This window comes from Marmota monax, unplaced genomic scaffold, assembly GCF_021218885.2.
Source record: "Marmota monax isolate L192 unplaced genomic scaffold, Marmota_monax_Labrador192_F-V1.1 WCK01_AAM20220418_F8-fsc00241, whole genome shotgun sequence".
NCBI lineage: Eukaryota > Metazoa > Chordata > Mammalia > Rodentia > Sciuridae > Marmota > Marmota monax.
Window position 1 is genome coordinate 358,183 of NW_026692134.1, and position 26,663 is coordinate 384,845.

Here is a 26,663-nt window from a genome sequence, read left to right on the forward strand (position 1 = left end):
TTCAAAACAGAACAAAGACATAGGGTTTAACAGAACTTTATTCTAGGTATTTCTAGAAAATATAGGGCCAATACTCCAACATATAGGTAAAAGCAATGACTTCCTCATGAAGAATCCTGCAGCTCACAAAATAATTCAAGAATTAATAAATGGGAAGGTAGCAAATTAGAAAACTTCTGTACAGCAAGGGAAACCAGATCATAAATAGAGAGCCTATAAATTAGGATAATTTTTCTTATAACTTTCTGACAGAGGAATAATATTCAGAATATATGAAAAACTCAGGGCTGGGGCTGTGACTCAGTGGTAGAGTGCTCATCTGGCATGTGTGAGGCCCTGGGTTCAATTCTCAGCACCACATAAAAATAAATAAATAAAATAAAGGCATTGTGTCCAACTACAGTTAGATAAATGAATATTTTTAAAAAAAGAACTCAAAAAACAGTACCAAAACCAAATAACCTAATAAATAAATAGGCAAATTTACTGAATAGACATTTCTCAAAAGAAGAAATGTAAATATGAAAAATAAGTTAAAAATTGGCATTTTTAAAAAATCTTTATTTTTTAGGTGTAGTTGGACACAATTCCTTTATTTTATTTGTTTATTTATTTTTTATTTATTTTTATGTGGTGCTGAGGATCCAACTCAGGGACTCGCATGTGCTAGGTGAGCACTCTACCCCTGAGTTACAACTCCAGCCCCCCAAAATATTGGCATTGTAACCCACGAGAAAATGCAAATCAAAACTATACTGAGAGTTCTTCTCACTCTACTGAGAATGTCAATTAACAAGAATAAAATGACAAAAAGTGTAGATAGGAATATGGAGAAAAAGGAAGTTTTGTATACTGGTTATAGTATTGTAACTTTGTACCAATATGAAAATCTGTATGGAGTTTTTTAAAAAGACTAGGAATGGAATCATCAGATGAGCCAAATATAGCACTCCTCAGTATTTATCCCCAAAATATGAAGTCACCATACTACACTGTTGCATGATAGACATTTTTATAGCAACACAATTCACAATATGCAATTTATGTAATCAACCTATGTGCCCCCAAATAGATGAATTAATAAAATGTGAAAAATATGTTCAATGAAGTTTTCTTAAGCTATAAACAAGTTCCCAGAGCAGACCAAAAATATGTAATTTTCAGGAAAATGGATGGAGCTAAAGTGCATCATGCTAAACAAAATAAGACACTCTCAGAAACTATCAAGGGCCATATGTTTTCTCTATGAAAGTTGGAGAGAAAACAGGAAGGAAACATAAAAAGGAAAAATTAGGTTTCTAGTATTGAAGAACGAATTTTGGGGGAAGTTGAAAGAAAGAAAAAGGGGAGATTCTGGGGAAGAAAAGTCATCAAATTTGTTATGTGCTTGTATGAATATGTCAAAATGAGTACTACTATTATGTATAATTATAATGAAAAAATAAAAATTTTAAAAACATAATACTGAGTCTTTTCATTATGAAGATAATATTACTTTCAAACTAGTCATGAAATTATCAACATTTAGGTAAAATTTTATGGAGTTTAATTATTCAAAATATAGATATATAAATCAAATGGCACTGAATTATTTTCAGGAGTATTAGTTGAATTGTTTTTGTTTGTTTTGTATTGCTGCAGTTCAAACTGAGGGACTCATGTACAAAAGGCAAACACTCCACTACTGATCTACATCCTCTGTCTAAATCTGTCCAAATATCCTCTATCTTAAAACCATCAAACATTCATTATTTAGGGAAAAAAAAAACAATGAAATGTTTATAATATTGTCATGTCTGTATGTTTACTTCTTTTTTTATAAGAGAGGGAGAGAGAATTTTTTTAATATTTAATTTTCAGTTTTCGGCAAACACAACATCTTTGTTTGTATGTGGTGCTGAGTATTGAACCCGGGCCGCACGCATGCCAGGCGAGGATGCTACCGCTTGAGTCACATCCCCAGCCCTGTATGTTTACTTCTTAAGAAAAAATATTACATACTTATTGAAAATAAATATTGCATTTATCATTATTTTATTTTTATTTCTTTTGGTATGGTAAAATATTCAATCACAAATGTCTTTCATGATTATTAGAAATATGTAAACACTGTCATAGAAAAATTAATTTATCCCTCTTAAACAGTAATATTGAATGTAAGTTTTTTAAAATATTTTTTTAGTTGTCAATGGACCTTTATTTTATTTATTGAGACGTGGTGCTGAGAACTGAACCCAGTGTTTCACACATGCTAAGCAAGCACTCTGCCACTGAGCCACAACCCCAGCCATGAATGTAAATTTTTAATGAGGAAAATTTAAAAAATATCAGAATCCTATATTTTTCATATAATTCTAAGACATCTAATTCAACTCAAACCATCCAAAGCAATAAAAAATATGTTGTTCACAAAATTTACTCATGAATACACAAAATATAAAACACTAAGAAACAAGAACAGGGTAGAAACTAGGGACATAAACATGCAGTTCTGCAAATTTATTAAAAAATACAGCTATTTTAACAGCACTTGGATTTGTTCCTTCTTTTGTAATTGGTTCTTTTTAGTTATAAACAACAGTAGAATCTATTTAGACATAATTTTACAAGCATGAAATATGTATTTTTCTAATTCAGTCCCAAGTACTTCTCCTTCCCCTTCCTTCTCCCCGTTCCTGGCTCCCTTTCCTCTATTGATCTTTCTGTCATTTAGGGGTTATGTTTTAATTAATTTCTTGTAGATGCACATGATGGTTAACCATTAAGATGCAAACTGTGCTTTTAGCAGATTACCTCCAAGCTCCTTACATCCATTTCATACAGAGCATATCTAACTTTTTTGAAACAGATAGTTCCATATTGATCTTTAAATAAAATAATTTTTCAGGAGAAATTTCATCATTAACACAAACACATAATAATAGTTTAAAAATCTGACTTCAAAGATGTTCCAGCTGCAGTAAATATAAGAGATTGATATGTGAAATATATGGATATAATGTACATATTTATGTATATATAAATATATGCATATGTATGATTGTATCTATAATTTAGTTTTCAGGATAGCAAAAAAGAAAATCAATTTAAAAGTAATAGGTTCCACTTCTTAAATAATTGTGTCTATGTGTACATTATTTTATGCATTTATGAAATATACGGAAATTAAATATGAATATAAATATATGAATTCCTGAGACATATTCAAATTATCTTTAGGGATTTAACAATTATCTAATATTAGTTATTGCCTTAAAATTTATGCTGTTATATTTTTCTTACAAACTGAGGTAATTTGCAACATGTTTCAGATGAATAAAGTACATTGAATTATGTTTAATTTTCCTTACATGAAAAAACAGAAATAATGTTTTGTTATACATATCACACTATGAAGTTAATATATTTATCTGTTTTAAAATAGGGAAACTGAGATCAAGGGTAGAAACTTTAAACTGATAAAACATTGATTTAAAAAAATGTACAAGGAAATATAAAGAATCTTTGCATTCCAAACTTGTGATAAAGAATTCAAAGTCATACTTCCTTCATTCTCTCATACTGGCATCTTTCACTTATCCTTTATTTAATTTAACCATTAAAATTCTTTCTATCCTTGTATTGTAATTCTAATATTGCATTACATACTAAGGGGTTGTTGATGTAAGGCAGTGTTCCATCTTCAAGAACGTTGCTTTCTGCTGAGAAACAGTTTAATTCTATAGGGATTAAAATATGCAGTTATATAAATAGATAAAAGGAAATAATAAGAAAGACATCTCAGACTAGTTAAAACTTCTGTCAAGTCATGGAAAGTATTTAATTGAACATCTAAAGAAGTATAACTGAACTAGGATTGGCAAATTAACATATGCACAGGAAAATAAGAAGGCTGGCATGTGCATTAAATGACCATTACTATCCAGTGTGCATTGCAAGAAGGAAGTCAGAAAAGAACCTGAAAGAGATGAGGTGGGGTTGGAGTGGTGAATTGGAGAGTTATTCAAATTTCCCACAGGTCATTACAGCATTTTGTTCATAGTGAATAAATTTGATTTTCATCCTGTAAAGTATAGAAGTAAATAGAAACAAGTATAAACTATTAAAATTAGTGTTCTGACCAAGTGTGCACAGGTAGCAGTGCAAGGGGTAGTTTTGAGGGAGAAAAAAAAAAGTAAAGATAAGAAAGAGATGGGTAGAAAGTTTATAAATCAATTAACTGGAAAACAAATCACTGGGGAAATAAGGACAAAAGGAGCTAAGCATTTTGCAAACAGAATTAGAAGAGCTTTTTTCTTTTGTGAGTGGAATAGCTCAAGAGGAGGAGAAAATCTATAGAGTCGTGTTTCTCAATTGGGCAAGAGACAAATGTAGCTATCATTCCTGTAATTATCACTTGGAGAAGAACAGAGTGAAATAGATGCTGAGTTAAGTTTGGATTTTATTAAACTTAGGTTCTTATGAGATTATATATAATAAGTAAAGTAAGTAAACAATTTTGCAAGTTAGGAATCAAATTTTAGAAGGAGTTATAGATTTCACAGGCATGACATTACAAAACAGAACTGGAATTACATAGTTATCATTTTAGATTTCAGAATTGTCTTTTAAGAAATGGATTAAGAGAAAATGAAAGCACATATTTTACTAAAGGTGTAGGTAAATGGCACTGCTCCTAAAAATAGTTGGGCTTTATGAAGAAACAAACAGTTAAAACATCATTTCATTTTTTTTGTGTGTGTGTCAAACTAAATGACCTAAGTGATAATTGTCTTTTTCAGAACTTGGCACACTATGGTCTGTAAGGTTGCTATCTATTTTCATAAATAACATTTGTTGAAACATTTACAAAACCATGTGTTTTTCCATGTTCCATGGATGCTTTTACGCTGTGGCAGTATAGTTGAATAGTTGTGATGGAGACCACATGGCACATGAACTTAACGTAGGGCTCTCTGCCCCTATAAGAAATATTCCCTGGCCTGTTGTTTTTAACAACTTGCAAATAATTGCTTTTTAAGTTAAATAATGAAAAATAATTGAGATTCCAATATATCAAGCCATTATGTATTGGTTTATTTTATATTTAAGTTCAATTTATTTTTCAGTGACTCCTAAAAATTATAAATATTAACTGGGTAACAGGTGACATTTCAACATATGTAGTGTTGTGCAATATTTAAATAAGGTTGAATGCATCTATTTTTATAAACGTTTATAATGTGTTTATAGTGGAAACTTTAAAATTCCTTTCTTCTAGCCTTCTGAAATGTACCATGCATTATTGCCATCAGCAGTCACATAAGCATGCAATAGCATATCAGGAATGTAGTACCCGTTGGTTGACTTCGTCTCCTTCCATCCTCCTTATTCTTTCCTTGCTGTGATAACTACTATTCTATATTAAACTTCTATATATTTTTCAAATTTCACATATTAGTGAGATAAAGTGGTGCTTGTCATTCTTTGCCTGGTTTACTAAATTCAACGTAATGTTCTCCAGTTTCATTCATAATAAATCAGATGACATTCTTTTTCAGCTATATAACAATTATTTGTGCATATTTAAAACGATTTTTTAATCTATTTGTAAGTTGTCCATTACATTGTTTTTCTGTCTTGACTGTTTGGGTTTTCTAACTACTACACTAAAGCGTGATTAAAACCATGAGCTAAAATAAACTATGCCTCTGCCACATTGTTCTTGTTTTTTATATTAATTAGCTTGATTTAATTATCCCAAAACACATACATCTATCAAAACACCACATTTTACCATAAAAATTTATATAAGTATTAGCTATAACTAAGAATGAAAAACTGTTACATTTTAAAAGGGACTAACTCAAATTTTTAATAATCAATTTTTAAAAATTTATTTATTTTTATATTCTAATTAGCTATATATGACAGTAGAATGCATTTTCACACATCATAAGTAAATGGAGTATAACTTCTCATTCTTCTGGTTGTACATGATGTATGACACCCTGGTCACATACTCATATATGCACATGGGTATTAATGTTTGATTCTTTATGCTATTCTTCCTACCCCCATATCTCCTCCCCTCCTTTCTTACCCGGATGCCTGAATCAAAGTACCTCTATTCTTCCCTAGCCTCTCCAACTCATATTATGAATTAGCATTTGCATGTCAGAGAACATTCGGCCATTGGTTTTCGGAATTGACTTACTTCACTTAACATGATATTCACCAATTCCATGCATCTACCAACAAATGACATAACTTCATTCTTCTTTAAGACAGTAATATTCCATTGTGCTCATGTAGCATGGTTTCTTTATCCATTCATCTATTGAAGGGCACCTACATTGGTTCCACAGTTTAGCTTTTGTGAGTTGAACTACTATAAACATTGATGTGGCTACATTACTGTACTATTCTGATTTTATGTACTTTGTGTATAAAATTACAAAAGAGCTAGCAGGGTCAAATGGTGGTCCCATCCCAAGATTTCTAAGGAAACTCCATACTGCTTTCCGTAGTGGTTGCACCAATTTGAAGTACCACCAGAAGAATCAACTAATGGGATGGATTCAAACTAAAAAGCTTCTTCTCAGCAAAGAAAACAATCAATAATGTGAAAAGAGAGCCTACAGAATGGGAGAAAATCTGTACAGAATGCATCTCAGATAGAGTACTAATCTCCAGGATATATAAAGAGCTCAAAAAACTTAACATCAAAAAAAAATCAAATAGCCCAATCAATAAATGGGCTAAGGAACTGAACAGACACTTCACAGAAGTAGAAATGCAATCAATCAACAACTCTATGAAAAAAAATGGGCAACATTTCTAGCAATTAGTGAAATGCAAATCAAAACTACTCTAAGATTTCATCTCACTCCAGTCCAAATGGAAATTATCAAGAATACAAGCAACAATAAATATTGGCAAGGATGTGGGAAAAGGATGCTACATTGCTCTTGTTGCTGCTCTTGATGAAAAAGCTAACTGAAAACCATATGATTCTAACTTGTGGCAAAATTGGAAAATATATTTTAAAGAGACAGTAAAATCCAATAAGTATGACAATCATGATAAAAGTAAACAATAAATATTAAGGCATTCCTTCCACTTATATAACTTAAATTGTGCAATTTGTTTATTATTATTATTTAATAAACAAAAGCCTATGGAAAGGGCATGGAAAATGGAGGAGAGGACATTGAATAGAAGTCATTCTGAAAGAGACCAACAAATCCCTTGTCTGAATGTTGACAAAAGATGAAGTGAAGCTGGGCTGCTGTGTGCTAGGATTGAAACCAACTCAAAACCTCCCAAATAATAAACATGTATATCATCAAGGGGGGTTTCACTAAATCACTGTTGTAAATATTTTATATTTCCATTGTATTGAATGATTTAATGATATCATATTTTAAATTAATGATATAAAATATGCAGCATAAGTGAAATTTTAGCTATTAATTACAAATATACATCCTTTTAAATTTTATATATCGTATTTATATAAATAATGAATAGATAAACTCCTGTCCTTCAGAATTCTATTCATTTAGTCTATGGGCATATTTGGCATAGAATATTGAGGTTTGTGTTTGTCAGTATACTTCAATGGAAAAATATATTCTAAAGAGAGCATTTACAGTTTGATTTTATTTGTTTTCCAAGTGGAAAAATCATGTCCATAGTAAATGCTTTTACATATATATATCATTACATATAGAAATCACTTTATGATGCCGAGGATTGAATGCTAGGTCTCAGCACTGTGCTCTACAACTGACCTAAATACAAAACATTTTATCATATCTTATGTATCATACTTTGCATGATATAAAATTATTTGATGTACCATAAAGAAAGAGAAAATCCTGAAATTTGAGGTACTACATAATGATTTCTCAGAAGTCATATATTAAAGTTAGTAATTTTCACATGAAAAAAACATATCTTAGAATTAGTGAAATATTCCAGTTTAACAATAAAGAATTAAATGTCATGTATTAACATATTAGGAAAATGATCTTTTCTGCCATTAAAAAAACCCTGAAATGAAAATTGACAAAACTACTTTTAAATTGTTTGATCTCTGTTTTGAGACTTTGTAGAAGACTAATTTAACATGTCAAGGCAGAAATTTTTAGAATTGTAGATACTGATTTGAAACATTAGTGGATCTGGTAGGGTTTTTTCCAACTTTCTCCCAGGTAAGCCATAAATACTTTTGTATTAAATATTTATTTAGCATATACAACTTTGTTTTTTAAGATTTATATGCTAAGGTGAAGAACAATTTTCAATAAATTTAGAAGATAAATACACAAAACTTAAGAAACCATTATCTCTTTTTTTTCAAAAAAGATAAATTACTTCACTAAGTGATTTCCAATTAATGTTAATATTTCCTGGAAAATTGGGATACATAAAAATATAAATTGAGTTATATTATCAGACATTAAGATAAAATGTCTATGGGGACTCTGTCAGATGTGACAGGTAGTTTTTTATATGATTTATTCAAACTACATTAGCTCTTACTTTAGTCAGAGTGGTGTAGTATTAATGACTTGTTCTAAACACTTCCATTGACTGCAAGTAATTCTAAAATGTTCACTGTCCACACTTCATAATTGCTTTAATCTCATTTGTAATTGAATATCATGTCAGGAAAGGAAATAGACATGATGATTGGCATGTGAACCAAGAAGCCTGTCTCATGCTTCTGTTCTATGAGGATGGTCACATTTCCAATATGCTGCTCTCCTCCATAAGGTAAAACAATGTTTTAATTTGTAGGACTCTAGGCTAGTACTTCAGTGTAAGGCACAGGCATGGGGTTTGATATATGAAATTCTAAGTAGATAAAAAATTTGTTAAATACATTATTTTGAGAGTGTCATTAAATTTTTCACTTTGTCTCATCTGTTTGAAAAAGTACGAAAATTAAAACGACTTGACTCAGGAGTTGTGCATAGGAAATGAAGTTCTTTGGAATAATGTTTTGAGTTAAGCACTCTAAACTGTCAGGCAAATCTTGATATGGTTGAGCTACTATGGGAACAGTATTTGATACATTAGCAGCAGTAGCAATGGGGAAAGTAGACAACTGTCACCAGAAAAAAAATAAACCTAGGAATAACTGTAATTAGTGTAAAAAGTTGTGGATATTGACAATATGGGTATTTTAAATCATCACATCTTATTTAATTTAGTAATCACTCTGTGAGCATATGAACAAGGAGGTAAGATGCTTATTTTACTGAATATTTGAAGATTATTTTCACCAAACAGATTTCTCAGGAAAGTTATTAAACTCATTAATTGCACTTGAGAACTTCAAATTTGTAGTAATTGGTTTCTTGAAAATTTAAACCATTTAGAACTTCCTTTTTTAAAGAAATGAATTCAGAATACAGTGATGATTTAAACAAATATTTATAAGAAAAATAGAAGTGAGCTTTAAAAATGCCTTATATATTTCCCTCAGTGAATATTATCTAGATTTATTTTCATACTATCAGTGTGATAAAACATCCATATGGATAAAGCATTATTATGGATTTCAAATGGTTTAAAGATGGAGCTGGTGCTGTTAAGTTTTCTGGCTCTTTACCTGAATTTTTTTTTTAGAAAAAAGGCCCCAAAGAATGTCATAATGTAGATTTATGAATGTATTATTATTGGTGGGTCTTCAGAGACCCTCTTACATTGCTCTATGGCTCATAAATCTTTAGGCAATTGAATTCTTTCACCAAAAAACTGCATGTATTCATCTCACTGAAAATATACCCAGTAAAATTTTTCATTGTATGCCTTTCTTACTGTTCTCGTAAAGATGTTGTATTATAAAAATATGTATCTTTCTACTAAGATAGTGGATAATCTTTTCAAAGATGGACACTTCATAATTCTATTATTATTGCAAAATTTTCTTTAGAATTCATTTGTAAATGCTATTTTTTCTTAATTATTGTCATGAACATTATTTTTAAAGAACATTTATATCAAATCTCATAACTTTCTTACTTTAAAAATACTGGGATGAAATATACATTTTTCTTAAACTCTAAATCTCCAGGTTTAGATATACATCCAAGAAGTTAAATAAAAAGATAGATAATGATATGAATTCCCCAAATCCTTTTATGATGAATATGCAGCAAAAAGTAGAGATGGTAACACTTTGAGAAAATTTGACATTGTGTCTCATGGATTTACAATAAAATCTCTGCCATCAGTTGAATTTTTTGAAGTTTATATATTTCATTATATGAAAAAAACTACTTCACAGGAGCTTAGGCCATGGATGCTTGAAAACCCTAAATTCTTCTAGGAATATTGGAATCATATATATTGAATTTCTAGCAGATACACATCAAAAAGTATGTATTGCTATGTCTTACTATTATATACAGGCATCAGTCTTAATCTTGGTATTCATATCTCAGGAAATAAAAGAATATCTCATAGTTATTAGATATGGTGCTGTTTTTTATGAAATGTAGATTAAGTTAGTGCTCTGCATGTCTACCATGCCATGCACCTTTAAAACTTAGAAACTAAATGCATTGCTTATCATTAGCAATCAGCTATGGGAATATGAATTTGAAGCTTGTACAAAGTGGTAACATTAAGTTACACTGAGCTACAAAAAGAAGAAAATAATAACATTCAAATGTTACAAATAGAGGTTCTTTCATGTACAACCTTCCTCCCCCACAACTAGCTTTAATAATTCAAGTATTACTTGTTATAACACAGAATTTGAAAGCATCTTTTTTTTTTTTTGGCAGCAAACTGTCTATGAAAATGAAGTATCTTTCTTTGAAATTTCCTTAATAATACAAAATAAAAGGAAATATTTTGATTATTAAACTTTTTCAATTTTAATATGATTAGGAAAGTAAAAATAAAGCATATACATATAAAATATGAATTCATTTATGTATTTGAATTTATTGTCCACAAGTAAACTGGTTGTATCTTTTGAAATATTTCCACATAGGAAAATTATTTGCACCTTAAAAATAATAACAAAATTTAAAAAATGTCATTGTGATAAGGAATATATTTAAAACTCGATTGACATTGCTTTTGGTTGAGTTCTTTCAAATTTTCTATACTTCTTGTGAAACTTAAATGTGATGATTACCCATTTCTCTTTTTTTAACACACAGGAAATATTAGTATTTTTATGGTGATGGCATAGTAAAAATGAAAAGAATGAATATTTATTAAACTAGCTATTCTAATCAACAGAACAGTGAAATAAATCACAGAATTTGTACTCTGCGATAAATACACACCTATGCACATAAGTTGAGAAATTCCTCTGGATTAAGACTAAATATTAAATTACTCTTGATGCAATCTTGAAATAATTCCCCCAAATCTATCAAGTATGTGAATCAAAAACCTAATTAACTTCTAGACTTTTTTCCCTATAAAATAGACCTGAAGTAAAGTGCACAATGCCTGTTATGTATTATATTTAGAAACTATATGAAGATATTTTCCAAAGATCAAAAATATTGTGATACTGTTTGTATATATTAAATAAAATCAATAGGAAATATGTTTATTTCAAAAGGATATCTTCAGTCTGGTGTCATAAAATCAAAATTTTATGTGACATATCATAAATATTTACTATTACAAATAAGTGACATAAAATATATCAATGATTTATCCAACAATATTGTATAGCATATGTAATATTGTAATTGGCTTATAGTTTCAGAGAGTAGTCAGATCATAAGGCATTTTTTAAAAACAGATATCAAGAAGTGAGAATTTAAGATCAGCTTTTACTGAAAAATCTCTTTCAGGAGGAGGTTTGCCAGTCTTAACTTTTAATCATGAAATAAGGTAAAGTGCACATTAAATAATCACAAAACATTTTGCATTTAAATTTATTTATACCCCAAAACAAAATATTTCCAGCTTGACACTTATCCAAAAGAGCTTAAAGCAATAGTCTCATTTATGCAGATCTTTAGAGAGCATTGAAAACATTCATTTTTAACGTTAATTTTAGCAGATGAAATGCAAGCTGGTAGAATTTTTCTTCATAAATTATGCAAACCAGTCAAAATAGTATGCCAAAACTATCTCACCATATCAAACTTTACTGTTGGCAAATTGTTGTTACTTAATCCATTATTTGAATTGTTATGGATAACATTTTAATCCTATGGTGAATTTATATATTAAACTTACTTTTTTAAAAGTTCTCTAAAGACAGCTTTCAGAGGGTTGCAGTATTTAAAATAGTGTCTTATAATCTATATGTCTAAATTTTAAAAATAGATCTTCAATTTATCACAATAATATTTTATTGTTTTTTTAAGGAAGTCTTGTACTTCATTCTCACATGTTTTTCTAGCTCAAAGATATTTTGGTGGTATTTTAAGTGTCATATTTGATTAAAATTATTATATTTTTCAGTCTTCTTAAAAATCTTTTTATGTTGTATATGTACAGCATGCCTTTATTTAATTTATTTTTTTAATGTGGTGCTGAGGATTAAACCCAGTGCCTCATAAATGCTAGGCAAGTGCTCTGCCACTGAGCTACAACCCCAGCCGTCTTTCTTTCTTTATATATATATATATATATATATATATATATATATATATATATATATATATATTTATATATATATTTATATATATTTATATATATATATATATATATATATATATTCTTTATATATATATATATATATATATATATATACTTGTATATGCTCTTTACTAGATTAAGAAAGTCGATTTCTTCTACTGTACTTAGAATATTTTTAATGTTAATTTATAATCATGATCAAATTGCTCATTTACCTGAGGTATTCCTGCATCTTGTCATCATTTTTCTTGTCATCATTTTTCTCCTTATTCTATGAAAGAAGTGAATTATTTTTGACAAAATTTTAAAATGTTAAATCATAACTGCATTTCTGAAATAACTTCATCATGTCTGGGAACATTTTTCGTAGCTCTGATACTCTAATCCTCTTTTCCACGGGGTTCCACAAGGCTGCCAAGAGCACTGCTAAGCCTCCCATTTCCCAGTCCAGGGGATGGCAGTGGATGTCAGTACTGGCTCAATTCCATGGTTCTCTATCCTCCATCAGAACCTGCCCTAGTGCATCTTTCATATATTGTTAACTCTCAGGTGCCTTCAAGTAGATTTTATTTTTTTAATTACAAAATACCAAGATATGGAGAGGAGGTATCTAGGTTGATAGGATAGAGTGGTAAATAATTTGAAATCTAAAGTGACATGATTATTGTAATTAAATAATCAGAATCAATTTAATTTTATTAAAACTGTTTCAAGAAGATTAACTTATTGTTTTGCAAAGTTGATAAATATAACTAAAGTTATTTAATAGCAATTAACTTAATAAACACTTTCCCATCTGAAATGTTTTAGTCAGCTTTCTCATTGCTGTGACCAAAAGAGCTTACAAAAACAATTTTAGAGGAGGAAAAGTTTATATTGGGGCTCACAACTTGAGAGATTTCAGTCCACAGACAGCTCCATTGCCCTGGGCTCAGGTATGGCAGGACATCATAGCAGAAAGGTATGGAAGAGGGAAACATCTCAGAGAAGAGTGATTCAAAGTCATTTCTAAAGGATTCACCTTCTCTGGCCACACTTTAACTGCCTAGTTAATCCCTATCAAGGTATTGATACTCATAGCTCAACTGTTTTACTTCTAAACTTCATTGCATTATCTCACACATGAGCCTTTTGAAGACAGCTAATATCTAAACTATCACAAGTATTGATTTTAGTTAATATTCTAATGGAAAAAATGTTTTTAGAAAGTAAAAAAAAGACACTAATTTATCATCAATAAACTACTTCATTCCCACCTCTTCAAAATTTGTATGTGTATAGGTATACTAATTAATTTATTAACAGAAAAAAAGGCTTTACTAATTTGGATGGATTTATTCCACAAATGTACGCCACAAATTTTCTTCTGTTTTGTGATTTTGTTCTTCATTCTGCTTCAAAAACTTTTCACTATAATCTTTTATTGTAGAAGTACTCTTCCCATATGAGCATTTTTTTTCTTGTTGTTTTTATACCAGGGATTAAAGCCAGGGGTGCTTATCACACAGAGCCACATCTCTGGCTTTTTATTTTTTTATTTTTATTTTGAGACCGAGTATCACTAAGTTGCTAAGGGCCTCACTAATTTGCTCATGTTGGCTTTGAACTTGTGATCCGTGTTCCTTAGCATCTCAAACCACAGGGTTTATAGGCATGTGCCACCATATCCCGCAAGTGTGTTCTCTATATTGAATCTGTCTACCTCTTTTTTTGTTTGTTTGTTTGATTAGTTCTTATAAATGGAGAATGAAGTCTATTTCAATTTATCATGAATATTCATATACGTGGAGTCCATTTTATAGAAAATTTTAATCTCTGATTTGTTCCACTTCTACTTGCCTTTTTTCATGTTTATTTTTGCAATTATTTATTTTCCCCATTCAGTTTTGTTCTTTATTTCTGTTGGCAACAAGAGGATTACACTCTCTATCATTATAATTGTACTTATTAAATAAAAAATTAATCAGTTACAAAATAACATTGATCTTCTTTAATAAAATATGAAACTTTTAGAATATGTTAGCTCTATTACTTTGTTGAATCATAATAAGCCTTTATCCAAGACAGAATGATACTGGTGAAATAGGAAAGTATATTACAGGAAAGAATAGAAAGCCTGGAATTAAGCCCAAGTGAATACAATCAACAGATCTTTAACAAAAGAGCAAAGTGGAGAAAGTATGTTATTTTAAATGAATGGCACTGGAGCAGATGGACATCTGCAGAAAAAAAAAAAAAAGAAAAAAGAAAGAAAAAGAAATTAGAATTAGACACAGATCTTTACATCTTTCACACAAATCACCTCAAAGTGGATCACATATTTAATGTAAATGCAAATTTTTTCTTGAAGATCACTTAGGAGAAAACATACTGATATGACAATATATTTTAGATACATTTAAAAAGGCATGAATTATTCTTAATAAAAGGAGAGAACAAAGAGCTGGAATTCATTGAATTAAAACTGCTATGAAAAAATACAATGTTGAGATTATAAGACAAATCATGGTCTGGTAGAAAATATTTGTTAAACATATTGAAAAAATTTTATCATAATATAAAAGAAAAATGTAACTAAAAGAGAACAACTACAAAAGAACGTGAAAAAATGAGCTGAAGACCTTTAGAAATATCTCACTAAATAAAATATAAAGATAAAAAATAATCATAGAAAAAGATGAAAAGATAATAGTTCATCAGGGAAATGTAAAGTAACTCAGCAATGAGATACTACCAGACATTAATTACAATGGTCCCACATCCAGAAAACTGGTGACAACTGGTAGCAAAGAGTTTAGCAACAGAAGTTCATTCAAGACAGGTCGGGTACAAAATAGTACAGTCAGGCTGAATGGGAGTTCAGTAGCTTTTTATAAAAGTAAACATATTCATACCATATGATCCAAAAAATACTGATTGTTATTTACCTAAAGCAATTAAAACTTATGCCTACTCAAATACTTGAAGACAAAACTTCATAGTGTCTTTGAACAAAATAATGAAAAAAGCAACCTGTTGTCCTTCAGCAGATAAATAGATAAATACTTTGACACATTCCGACAATGGAATATTATTGAGTACCATAAAAAATGAGATATTGAACCAGAATAAAGCATAAAGGAAAGTTTATATTATTAAACGAAATCAGGTAACCTCAGAAAGATATGTACTGTGTGATTTCAACTAAATTCTGACAATGGAAAAATATGGATACAGTAAGGAAATCAGTGCTTCCCAGAAGTTAGGATGAATGGAAATTAATAGGTAAAGCACAAAGTATTCTTAAGGCAGGGAAGATACTCTTCATGATACTATAACTATCATAAATGCCATTGTACATTTGTTAAAATCCATAGAATAAACAGCATCAGGAGTGAATCCTAATATAAACCATGGATTTAAGTGATTATGATACATCAGTGTAGGTACATCAACTGTAAAAATTGTACTATTCTTCTAGGGAATGTCTACAAGAGGGAGGGCTATATATTGAAGAGGCAAGGAAGATATATTTTGTAATATAGTATCATAAAACCTGGTTCATTAGCTATATTGCCTGCCCACATGAACCCCACACCATTTTACTCTCTAAAATAAAATATATCATCTTCGAGGGTATCTTAGATTAAAACTTGAAGATTTTTCTGTCTCCTCCAACATTCTTCTCAAAACCCATTCCTTGATAATTGCCATCTTAAAAATGTAGAACTTAATAGATACTGATGTGTTAACATATAACAAGTGAGTGAGAAGAAAGAATATTAACTGCTCAATTTTTGTTGGTGCTATTCATAAGAATAGGAAATATTAAAACATTCTCTTACCTTTAGTTTAACATATCACACTAGGCTATAATTACCTATAAGTATCTCTCAAACTACATTTCAGTTATTTTATGTTGTATTCCAGGTATCACTCAACTTTCTGTTACCTCTTTCAGAACACATTTGAATGGTATCACTCAACTTTCTGTTACCTCTTTCAGAACACATTTGAATGTACATTTTTAAACAAGTGTATGATTCCGTATACTACACTTAACTTCTACAAATACAATGAATCCCATTAATTAGGTACACATTGATTCATGCCAGTGTGTGGTTGGTTATGTCAACATATCCAACAATTATTATGAAGTATTTATCTGTGTCTTAGTTTATAGGACATTTTCTTAATTCACTGAATATTTAATAAATTTGAGTGAATGGAAAATATTAAATTATAGAATTTTCAACTTATTCTAAATTCTTCACAGACACATAGATATTTGTAGTATGTCCCATTTTGTATTAGTGATTTAAACTGGTATTTTTAAAATTTAAATTCTAAAAATATACCCTCTCTCCACTTTCATAACCTACTATATCACAGTGCTAGGACTCTTCATATGCTTGAAAAACTGTATATTTGAGTTCATTCAGTCAGTCCATCAGCTATCATGGCCAGCTGTTTATGTACACAGGTCAGTCCTCTAGTAGATTCTCAAGCAGTATAAATTTAGTGGTAGAGATATTGTTTTTTTTTTTTTTTCAACCCCACTGCATTGGTGTCTGACATTCATTACTTCGCACTCTCCAACCTGTGAATCTATAAAAAGATGTTAACTCATGCGGACCACATTCCTTCACAAACACCAGGAAATGAATATCAGCGCAGTTGAACACTCTGATCTCAACTGCCTATAAATTTCAATTTTACTGACTTAATTTCTTCAAGTGAGATTTCTTCCAGTTAGTTCTGAAATTAGAAAACTACATGAGAGCTGGTATATGAAATATTCTTTTTATACTAACAAATAAATTTATAAATTTATGTTTATTCTTCAATTTTTGATCTCTGTGTAAAAAATAGACAGATAGTAGGAATATGCTAAATTGTTTTCCCATCTATGTTATGGTGGGAAAGTTATTTATGTTTGTCTGCAAGGTGTTGTTAAGTATCTTTTATTCTTCCCAACAATTTCTCTCAGAATTGTGATGAACATATTCCTGTCAGATTCCTACTACAGCTTGATCTCTTGGTTTTAATGATCATAAGTTTTTTAGTCCCTTCCTATGTTTCTATAGGTAAATTAAGAGTACTGTTTGGCAGAGTTAAATAAGATAATTTTAACAAACAATATAAGATGTCTTACTAAAATATTCCTTTAAATATATATATATATATATATATATATATATATATATATATATATATATTTAAAAATTTTTCTCCAACTTCAAGGAGTTGCTTCTCTATATAAAATTTACAGATATATATATATATATATATATATATATATATATATATATATATATATATATAACACATTCTTTTACAAAGGCAGATTAGTGTGTACCTGTAGTCCCAGAAAGGGGACTTAGTTTGAGGCCAGCCTTTGAAAATTAGTTAGAGCCTATCTGAAAATACAAAATAAGAATACTGGTATGTAGCTCAGTTGTAGAGCACTGCTGTGTTTAATCACTACTAACTTAAAAATAAACAAATAAATAAATTCTTCTATTATTAAAAAAAATCACATAATCTGTCTTTAAATACTCTTACATTATTAGAATAATGTTTATGGAAAATAACTATTTCTTAGAAATGATTAACATTTTTCAACATTGATTGTCCCAATATTTGAACCCCATTATTTCTTGTTTTGGGTAGCTCTTTTGTGCATCATAGAAAGAGTGCCATCATTCTGACCTTTACAGACTAGATTACAAAAGCACAATAAACCTGGTGGTGACAAACAAATATTCCTGGAGACATTGCCATCTCTCCCTATTTGTGAATCAAAATTTTCATTTTTTTATGGTACACAAATATTTTGATTTCCAAAAGATTGCATGGATACTGAAAATTCATATCCACAAAACAATTGAACATACCTTTATTTACTGTTTGTTATGCCCAAGAAGTGTTTTCCTCTTTCCATGCCCAAAAGCAGATGCAAATTATACACAAGCAAATATTGTATAACTTAATTTAAATATTAAGCATCCATTGATATTTATCAACTAATAGATCTAAAAAACATCAAATTTTAGAGTTGCCATTTGTTGTTGCATTACCTTGGCACAGCAGGCAGATTCCTGAAAGATAGGTTTACTTATATTCCAAAATTCTTTCTTATCCTGCCCCTTGGCACTGCAGGCAGGTAGTATAGTATGTGCCAGGTGATCACTATACTGCTGAGCCACAGCCCTAGACCTTAACAGGTGACTTTTTTACTATCAATATTTCCAAAGATATGAATGACTTCATTGGGGTAGTCCATATCTTATTTATGGGATAATTTTCTCTAACTTGAAGGAGTTGTTTCTCTATATAAAATTTACAGCACAAAAAATAAAAATTAAAAAAGTACTAGCATAACTTATATGATCAGAATTCAGTCAAAATATCAAGCGTGAGATCTTCTATATGTTAAATAGGGTATATTAGTGACATGAAGTTGATGTTACTCACCTGTAGTAATAAAATTTCCACTGGATTTTCTGCAAAGTAAGACCATTGTATAGGGTATTTACTGTCTATTTATGCAAATTTTAAATACATTTTTAAACAATAAAATTGAGTATAAATTATTGATTAAGTAAATCTAATTCTTGACATCTAAAAATGATATTGTATAAACACTTTTTAGTGATTTCTTCTAATTGTGTTTACCATGATTATATAAATTTATAAAAGTTTAAAAAATTATTGACATCTAATTTCATACTAAATTACAATGATATTATTATTTAGCATTTCATAATACTTTTTTTTTTAAATTGATAACAGAGCATACTTACATTTCCAGCAGAATACTTAATCATGTGTTGATTACCTCAGATTTGGGGTCATTTAAATTTGTTATATCTAAAAATTTAAATGTGAATTAATTTATTCTATAAATGTTATGAAGATATATGTTTAATGTTTAAAATCTTGTTAAATATGCTGGGCATAGTGCTGTAATCCCAGTGACTAAGGAGGCGGAGGCAGCTGGATCACAAGTTTAAAGGCAGCCTCAGCAACTTCATGAGGCCCTAAGCCACTTAGTGAGATTCTGTCTCAAAATAAAACATATAAAGGGCTGGGGATGTGGCTCACTTTAAGTGCTCCTGGGCTCAATCCTTGGTACCCAGAATATATATAATAATAACAATGAATAAATAAATATATGATTAAGCCAATCTGCTTTTCAAATATTTTTAATTTTATATTCCTAAATATAATTCCAGATCACAATAGAGAAATTTGCATTAATTATATGTAATATATATAAAACATATGCTATATTTGAGGACTTAATCATAAATTATCATATTAAGTTATTAAAGGATTCTCTTATTAAATTAATGTATTTTCAAAATGAGTTTTTGTCAGAATAATGAAAACTACATAATTTTTAACACTAATATATATGTTACCAAAAAATTGAAGTTTGGTAAATTTATCCATTTTTAATCTTGTTACTTTTTTAAAAATCATGAATTAATTACTTTTTCTTAATGGCAGATAGTAAACACTTTTTTGGACAAATGTATTTTTCATCTTTTCAATATAAAATTACTTTGTATTGAATTTATCTTAATAGTGTAATACAGACATCATCTCAGGTCATATCCTTTTAAATTATTCCAGTTATCACAATTTATTAAAACTTTGACACTGAATTAAAAAGCTTCCTTTCTTAGATGCTAAATCAAAATTTATTTGTATGATTCTGAATTTCTGCATCCTTTATGTTAGGTCTGTTTTTGTGTTTATTCTACATAGTTTTTATTCATGTCTTTTTCAACAGACACTGAACTCTAGAAAAGTAAAATCCACCTTTTTAAAAGATTATTAACAATACGTTTTAACATTCCATTGTAGAATAAATAAAAGATTCTTCAACACATACAATAGCCATGAACCCTGTGTTTCCATTCAGCATTCACGATCCTGTGGAGGTTCATCCCATCCTACACTGGTCTGATGAGAAACTGTGCTTCAAGGAGGTATTACAAGATCTGATATGCAAGTTTACCATTCTATCAAATATTGTTTTCAAGTAATTTACTCAGTGGTAACACATTTTTATTTGGGGGTTTTCTTCTCAATTTTTTTTTCTATATAAGATCAGCAAAGAGTTCAACAACAGTGTGCAAAGGATCAATTTCAGAAGAGTTTTTTGTGCATATTTATTCTTCTCTATTAATTTTGACTCCGGTAGGAAAACTCAGTTTAAAAGCCATGTTAGAATTTTGAAACAATTGACCGACAGTGTGAGTATGAGCATGGAAATGGAGGATTGATGTACAGTAAATGAATGCTTACATATTTTTATCCATAAATAAAGCTGATATTTAAATGTATTTCAGTCTATTATATCTTAATTATTTTAAGAGAATGTAGAGTGATGCACACATCTTTTAAAATTTAATTATAAGACATATAGAAAAAATGAATACAGAAAAGGGAATATATTATGGAATGGATATTTGTTTTTCCCAAAATTTATATATTGAAGTCTTAATTGCAAATGTGGTAGTATTTGGAGAAGGGATCTGCAAGAAGCATTTATCAGTAGATTAGGTCATGAGGGCAGAGCATCCATGATGGAATTATTGGCTTTGATAAGAAGAAAAAGATAGAATGTATTCTCTTTCTATTTCTCCCTAGAAACCATAAAAAACGGCACATGGATGTTGGACATAGTCTTCATAACCGTGAAAAATTCATGCCATTTCTTTAAGATAAAAAAATTATGAAAATAGAAGAAACATCAGTAGACTACTTGAAGGACATTAAGGGGAAAGGAAAAGGGAAGAGCATTAGAATAAATCTGACCTAACATTCCTAGGTACATGTGAATATTTGACAATAACTTTCACCATTCATTATTGTCATGTAAGGATACTACTGATTGTTATGTTAATTTTTATCAGTTAACTCATTAGTTCTAATAATTTTTTGGTGAAATCTTGGAGTTTTCTCATAAGAGCATGCCACCTAAAAACAGTGACATTTGTCTTTTTTTCCCCAACTTGGATATCTTTTATTTCCTTCTATTGTTTCATTGTTCTGGTTAAGACATCCAGTATTTTCTTAAGTAAAACTGGATAAAGTGGGCTTCTTGGTCTTTTCTTTAAAGTGTATAATGTGTTATGATTCATATGTACTTTACCGACTAAACAGGACAGTAAGAGTTAGGCTAACACTGGATCACTCTTTCTGTTCTGGGCTTCTGTTTATAAGCCTCCAGTGGTGGTTTTGCTCTGGACAAGTGCAGTTTTATGAATTACTTGAGAGCTTAAATACTTGTGAACATGGATATTTGTAATATGGCTTGATAGGAAAAAAAAACTTAGAAGAAAATGAAATCATAGATACCTAACATGAATCTTAAAATAAATTAAGAGCAGTTAATTCAAGCCAGAACCTTGACTAAAAAAGAAATATTTGTTCATCAACCCTTTCTTTTAAATTCTAGAAAAGCAATGCATGCTTCTCTAATTGGCATATCATATGTCTTATCTGATGGTATATACAGGTCAATCCAAAAAAAGATCAATTTTTAATACTAGAGACATAGATACAACATGTTTTTTTTTAAGAGAGAGAGAGAGAGAGAGAGAGAGAGAGAGAGAGAGAGAGAGAGAGACCGAGAGAGTTTTTTAATATTTATTTTTAGTTTTCGGTGGACATTGCATCATTATTTTACTTTTATGTGGTGCAGAGGATTGAACCCAGCACCCCACACATGCCTGGCGAGTACACTACCTCTTGAGCCAAGCCACATCCCCAACCCATACAACATGTTTTATCCAAGAAAAACTGAACATTTCCTCAATTTTCTTTATTGTTTTATTTTTGGGTAAATGAAGCATGGAGCTAGTCTATCATTCACAGAACATTTCTTGGAACTTATCATTCTTGCAGACAAATAAATTTATTTAATTTTTCACCAGAATCACACATTCTACAGATTATACCTGAAATCAAATGTCCCCATCTTAGCAAAATACTTAGCTCCCATCTCCATTGCTAGACTTCTATTCTTTTCAAGAATGTAAAGGAGAGCCTGTTGGACTTGCATAATTTCCCCGTGACCCACTTTTCCTTCAATCACTCTATTATTTCACTGTAAGTTATGTTTCATTTTATTCAAAAAAGACCATAATTGGACCCTAGGGCTAGGACATTAATAAAGTATAAATTAAAATTTGTAGGGTGAAAAACATTATTTTATTGAGTTAATATTTTACCCATATTTAAATATTGTAGAGTTTTTTAGGAAACTAGGATATGTGTGGAAATGAGATGCTGAGGTCATATTTATATATTTTCTGTGCAACCTCATTCACATAAAAGAAGGAAGGAACTAGAAACTTGAATTTGTTATATCATCACTTCCAGTAGAGATTCAATTTCAGATAACTTACTTTTTGCCTATATTTCATATGATAATATCATTTTTTTAAATAAGATGATAAATTTACTTAAATCATTGTCAATTTTTGAAAGTTTCACTTTTTAATTCAAAGAAATAGACTTGTATTCTTAAATTGGTATATCAAAATAAAAAAAAATATGCACTCCATTGCATATATTGTAGTTTCTGTATAAAAATTATGTGCAATATTTTTAACCTTTCTCTATATATTTATCATGGTTAAAGTTGTCAGACTGTTAAAAATTATAATAATAACTAATTATTTTATTTAATGTTTGTTAGTAATCTCCAATGAGTTAAGTCTTATGTTTTGAAAATTAGGCTTGACTCATATGCGTGTCCATCTTACTTGATTTTTAACACTGCGTTTCTAAGGTTTTATAAGAAAATAATTTGCCATCAGCAAATTTGAAATAGAAAAATTAAAATGTCTTCGGGTTAAAACTTCATGCAAAAATCATACAAAATTTTTTGTTCCTATTGAACAATATTTCAATTGACCACTCTTATTCATACCGAGTTTTTATGTTTTCAGCAAAGTTTGAACTTTTGTTGGAATTCAGAAGAATAAGGATTTTTATTTATTTATTTATGATTCTTATTATAATAAGGATATTTATTTATCAATTATAATATGTAGATGCATATTTTAATTATTAATATTTATAGTACAGTTTTTATATTAATTTTTATTTTATTAATACATAGCAATTATATTAAATGGTGAGTTTCATGATGGCATATTGATGCATGCTTATAAGATATCACTTTCATTCCCCAGTAACTAATCTTATGCTCTCCTTTTCCTCCTACTTATTCTCCCCTTCCACCCCAATTGGTCTTCTACTATAATGTCTTTTTTTTTTAATAATTTTTTATAATGTTATTTTTTCCCAGTCCTCTTTCCCACTACTTTCCACATATGAGAGAAAGCATATGGTACTTGTCATTCTGGATTTAACTGACTTTGTTTAGCATGATACTCTCCAGTTCCATCAATTTTTCTGCAAATTACATAATTTTGTTCTTTTATATGACAGAATAAAAGCTTGTCTAGCTATACCACATTTTCTTTATTCATACATGTGTTCACTGACACCAAGGCTAATACCATAGCTTTGTACTTTTTTTCATTTTTTTTTCTGATTTGTTACATATGACAGCAGAATACATTACAATATTACACATAGGAGAATGCAATTTTTCATATCTCTGGTTCTACACAAATTAGAGTCACACCATTTGTGTCTTCATACATGTCCTTAGGGTAATGATGTCCATCTCATTCCACTGTCTTTCCTGCCCCCAAACCCCCATAGCTTGGTTCTTTTGAGTGGTGCCGAAATAAAATGATTATGGATGAATCTCTAAAGTACGCTGTGTTTAATTCCTTTGGATAAACAACAGGAGTGTTATTGCTAAATCACATGTTATTCCAATTTTTTTTCTTTTTTACTTTCTGAGAAAAATCCACACTGACTTCCATAGTGGCTGTACTAATTTACAGTCTCACCAACAGTTTGTGAAAGTTATTTATACCTACATCCTCCTACATCCTTACCAGCATTGATCTTTTTTTTTCTTTTCTTTTTTTTTTTTTTGTAGTTTGCTATTCTGACTGAAGTAGAAGGAATCTCAGTATGGTTTTTAATTGCCAATAGCTAAATATGTTGAACAATTTTTCATGTGGTTGTTGGCCATTTGTGCTTAATATGAAAAGTGTTCCATTTTCTTGCTCATTTATTGAATGGATTACTTGTTCTTTATGGGTAGAGGGTTTTTTTTTTTTTTTTTTTTTTTTTTTTTTTTTTTTTTTTTTTTTTTTTTTTTTTTTTAAGCAGAGATTGAACCCAATGGTGCTTAACCAGTGATCTACATCCCCAGCCCCTTTTTATATTTTATTTAGAGACAGGGTCTTGCTGAATTAGTTTAGGAGCTCTCATAGTTGCTGAGGCTGGCTTTGAATTTACAATCCTCCTGCCTTAGTCTCCTGAGCTGCTGGGATTACAGGCATGCACTCAGCAGAGTTTTGGAGTTCTTTATAAATTCTGGACACTAGTCCTCTGCAGGGAGTAGCTGACAAAGGTTGCCTCCCATCTGTAAGCTGTCTCCGTATGCCATTTTTTCCTTTACTGTATAGAAACTTTTCATTTTAATGCTGTGCCATTTGATTCTTGCTCTGTTCATTTTGTCTATGTGTCTACTTTAGTGATGGCATTATGCCATTTTTGTCATCATGGTTCTCTCATATAATTTGAAATATAGTATTGGGATGTCTTTACATTTGCTCTTTTTACTCAGAATTTCTTTGATGTTTGGGGTCTTTTGTTTTTCAATATGATTCTTTACATATTTTTCTAGTTCCATGAATATTATCTTTGGCATTTTCACGAATATTGCATTGAATTTGTATTTTAATTTTGATAAATGTTCCTTTTTAAAAATTACTTCTGCCTATCCATGAGCATTGGAGGTCTTCCCATATTTTAGTGTTCGATCTATCTATCTATCTATCTATCTATCTATCTATCTATCTATCTATCATCTATCTATCTATTATTTTCTTTGTAGAGAGTTCTTTGGTCTTCTTTGTTAAATTTATTCCTAGGGTTGTTTTTTTTTTAAAGCTTAGTGAATAGAATTTTTCTCCTGATTCCCACTTATTCTTTTTTGACATATATAAAATCTGTTGGTCATGTATGTGGGTTTTGTGTCCTGTTACTTTGTTGATTTTTTTATCAGCTTTTGATATCTTCTGGTGAAACCTCTACGTTCTTCTAAGTAGGTAACTATCAAAGAGTTGGCTTGCATGGATCTTTCTCAGACAAATCTGGGTAAATCTGTTTCCAATTTTATTCAAATTGAAGTAGGAGTTTAATAGCTTGCAGTACTAGAAATAAGGATTTTGAATTACTTGTTAAAAATAATTATGGATACTATTTACTCTACCACACCACCAGATGGAAAAATGATTTGGATACAAATCAGTACCTTTATTCTCATTTCTAAATGTAAATTCATAATCTTCAAGAGGATAGTTTTATGATTACATTGATTACATATTTTGAGGAATACCCCACAATTGCTTTTCTATTCTCCAAATCTAGAAAGCTGAGTGAATCCTGTGAATAAATATATTTTCAAGCCTTTTTTTTTTGTTTTACAATTTGAAAAGAACAAGAAATTGTCAACACAGAACCACCCTCAATTGATTCTTTAAGTTTTCATATCTTTTGGGTATTGCATGTGATATCAACTGATTTTCATGGTATTTCAGGTGACAATCTGACAGATTATTTATTACTCCATTACAGGAAACATACAGAATCTGTGTATTTTACAGTTATCCAACAGTAAAATCTGTCTCTTTACCACCTGCTAAACCAATGTCTATCTGTAAGTTTTATTATTGGCAGGATTCTACTGCTAGGCAGGAAATTTTATATGAGTAAAATAAAGTTTATCTGTAAAAATGTAATAATTGCACTGTAGACAAGATGTAAGTTTTATGTTTTCCCTCTCCAGTAAATTTTAGGCAGGCAGTATAGCTCTGGATCTCAATGTCAGGTGTCAGGTGCTTCAATATCTTTGATCTCATCTCTGTAGCTTCAGCTTCACACTTAAGATGTCA